Genomic DNA, 4213 nt, shown 5'->3' on the forward strand with positions numbered 1-4213 from the left:
AAATCTGATCTAAGTTAAAATGGGTGTGTTACAGGCGTGTAGAGAAACTACCCATTGGTAGCACTCTAATGACATTTTACATTAGCTGGTCTCGTGGTCATCTTCTTTTCAGGCGCCTCGGAGGATTGTCAGGAATGGAAGAGGATGCAAGGTTAGAAATTAGGGGGTTTGAGAGTTTATAATGGAATGAGTGATATCTGGTTTGGGCTAGATCGGATACATAGGGAACATTAAGGTCTTTATGTATGATTTTATTTGAGACAAAGTAAGGAGCATTGAGGATTTTACGAATGTTTAAAATTGTATATTCTAAAATTCTATCGATTCGGTGTAAATACTTTTTTAAAAATCTTTCCGATTAATTTTAATGGTTTATTTTTTATTTAACACAGCATCTAATTTCCTTATACTTACGTTTCCTTTAATTTACAATCTATTTATTTTGTTCCTGTTTGTAATGAAAATAGAGTTAATCAAGAGTAATAGCCGAAAAAAATTCAATAGAACAAATAAGCGAGTGGGTACCGACGGTTGTTGCTTCTTTTGTTTACCAAACTTTTTATACAAGTCTTGAATTTGCGGCAAGTGACAATCGTGTAGATCCAGCATTAAACCATTTGTTGGAGGTTTTGTTCATCAGTACTGTAATGTGCAATGTATCAGTTGTTCTTTCCTTGTCACAAAGCAACCTTGACATGAAACTTGAAGCAAAAGAACCATCAACATTCAACCAAATGGTCTTGTTGTATATAAGTAACTTCATTAGGCTTGACCGTTGTCCAGTCCTTCCTAATATTCACCATAAATGCTTAGTTTTGAACAAGGGATGTGACATCGACTTCGATGTTTTGGAAAAACATTAAATTTGTTTATTTGCAAAAGTAAGTTAATAAAAAAAAAAATAACTGTATAAACAGATTCCTACCAACAATGTGGTGGGATGAGGAAGTAACGGGATATATTAAAGGTCTGTTCCAACAACCACTTCTGACTGTACGGGGCATGCATAATTATTTTTCCCCTCCCAAACTCTATACTGCTTATGCCCTATGTAGATCTGGATAATCAGAAGATTGTTGGAACAGACCTTTTGTTACTGAAATGGATATTCAAAAACATCGATGTATTTTATGGCAATGTTTTGTAAGTATCGATATTGAACTATGATATTTTTAAACATCGATGATTTGTTGTCAATGTTAAATCGCTATTTTGAACCATTTTGTTACTAACCTATCGGTAAGTTTCGCTACGGCGTCAATGAAAAAAAAAAGTAGCTATAATCTCAGGAATCGATACCAGAATGTTTTCAGATCGACTCCGTAAACTGAAATACGGACAAAAACTACTGGGAAATGAAATTGGGAGCAACTAATTTAAGTGACGTAAGAACATAATATAAAAGGGCAGCTGATAAAGCCTAAGAAAATAGAACCAGGATCTTTTAAATTTCAATCCGCCAAAATGAAAGATGCTAAAAAAAATCATAGGGAAATTGAAACTGAGGAAATTAACTCAAATGGTATAAGTAGAAGCCGTTGTGTCATGTCAGCAGGGAGTTCGAATCTGGCATTGTTGGGTTGTCTTATTTTGCGGCGGTCATACTTGTTCATTCCGTGGGACCGCTGTGAAATAAAAATCAATCCGTCAAGGCCGAAACCGACCTATCTTCGGAATTAAACGCTGACTAATAGTTGCTAAGATGACGCCTTAACACACACAGCTACAACTGCGTGTTTGTAACTAAGATACTCCTTCTTCCTTTAGTGGTCCTTTTCAAAGAATAGTAATGAATATAGTAGTCAATAGTCAATAGGTAATAGTAATGAATGACCTCATACATACTAAAATAAAAAATAAAATAAAATAAAAAAAATAAATAAATAAAAAACTTAAAATATATACAAACAAAAGAATAGACAAGATGAACATAATCAAACTATCTGTATGAAAAATAAATAAATAACATAACGATAAAATAATATATACAATATTTACACAATCTACCTGAGGATCCCTGAGCCCACTCTATCCCCCACGTGTGAGGGGTAGAGCAGAGCTCAAAAGATCCCAGCGCATCCCTCTCGCTGCATCACTGGTAATCCTCCCTTAGTGATTTTTATTCTGGATCTACAAGTTGGCCACTTGCCGCGAATCCAAGACTTGTATAAAGGCAGCAACACAGGTCAGTATCCACAGGCTTGTGTGTTCTTATGACTTTTGTTGGCTATTACACTCGATTTACATTATAAAAATGAACACAATAAAAATAGGTAAAATGAAAGGAAACGTAAATATCAGAAAAATTAGGAGGTAGATGATAAAAATTCATAGAGGTAGCACTACATAACCTATAAATTCATCGTTATTTCTAGAATTTACCTAGACATATAATGATTTTAGAAATATATATTTTTGCTATTTTAAATCAAAAGTAAACTGCTAGAGTTAATTAACGAGATTTAAAACAGCGTATTTACACTTAATCGATAGAATTTTAAAATATACAATCTTAAACCAGAGTAAATAGTGGAATCCAAAGGTAAGAGAAATTCTTTAATTAATTAAAACATGGAGAGCACAAATGTTCATCTGTTGGCAGTTCCACAAGGGAAACTGAAAACAAACCTGTGGATACAGAAAAAAGCACTGTTTGATTTGTACCCAAAGACCCACACCGGACGGATCGGCCGCAAATTCAGGCCAACTTGTACCAGTCAAATAACCAATAAATAACCCATCCACACGCTTATGCCTGCGCAAATTTCCCATTGTTTAGCAAACATGTAGAGGCACCTTTAGGTACAATTATATCGACTTATGAACATCTAGAAAATGCATTGTTGAGCCCTCCAACACTATAGAGCCAATTTATCAATGTTTATGCGTCATTATTCTACCGGAGTGGCGATATTTTGATCTTTCTTTGTTTATGTAGAATAGGTAAAGGTGTAAGTTTTTTTTTTTTTGGCCTTGTGACATACTTGAAAGTTCTAATCGAAATTAAAACCCCATAAAAATTTGTAAACCTTTAAAAATATGACTACCAAATAATTGATGGCGCAACTCGCGCCATATACCTCCTTGCTAGGCACCTATGTTCCCATTATCTTTACTTAATCAGGGTTTTTATTTATGATTTATGGCCATTTAAAAGCCATTGGTGAAACTGGATGACCATGGAGATAGGACTGATCATTTCCTCGTTGTTAATGGTTATGGCTACGTACATAACGAAGATGCATCCGGTCCCCTGCTGTAATGAACGTTCGTATTGAGGTCTGATGGCTTTTGGCTACCCGGTAAGAGCTTTGCTCTTCCTTCTGCTGCTGGTGAGTACGTCCTATAACAAATATTATTCCATTCTAAAAATATAATAATAAAAAAAAAAGTAAAATTTCCAAGTATTGCTTTCGCCTAAAGTAAGAGTAAACGTTTCCTTCTCCCAAGTTTTCGAAAATGGGTTTGAAAGGATATTTGGTATTTAAAAATCTTTTGATAGAGTCTCACCGCACGCGCCGCTGAGCTCACTTAGATTTCCGATATCCAATATGTAGCCCTGATGAAGACTGGAAATTCTGGCCGAAACCTTGGCACTATTCAATAAGTTTTTTTAAACTTATTTGTGTTATTTTCCGACCGCACCCTCAACCATTTTCTTCTCAAAAATATTTTTATCTATTAAAGATGAAATCGATTTTGGGCTCGTAAATAATCACGATGAATGTTATAATCGGTTCCTTCTGCAACCATTTAATCGATGCATGTAAAACATAGTCAATTTATTTAAATTAAATAAAAAATAAATAAGAGGTTTAGTATTTGGTTATTTCTATTTTTATTTAAAATATAATGTTATTATTATTAAATGAACAAAAATATGATTATAATAATCACACAGAAAATGAAACAGGAAGATTCTTGATTGACCGTGTGTAATAATAAATGGAATAAATATAAAATATAATATATGTTACTTGATTTTCAAGGGTTTTCTTTTTCAAGCAATTCATTGGAACTTAGCATGTTTTGATACATTTGAAACTTTTTAGAAAATTAGCTAGTTAATTTTTTTTTAATGGCAATTTTTTGTTTTAGAACCTGTTCGTATCAAAGGGATTCCTAGACCCCATTATTGTTTTTGTAGCTTGTTTTAGTATAAAAACACTCTTTATCAAAGATAAGCTAATTTAATTTCAAATTAAATAAAATA

The sequence above is a fragment of the Halyomorpha halys genome, unplaced genomic scaffold (genome assembly GCF_000696795.3).
Source record: "Halyomorpha halys isolate HHAL.00 unplaced genomic scaffold, Hhal_1.1 Scaffold53.1, whole genome shotgun sequence".
Classification (NCBI taxonomy): domain Eukaryota; kingdom Metazoa; phylum Arthropoda; class Insecta; order Hemiptera; family Pentatomidae; genus Halyomorpha; species Halyomorpha halys.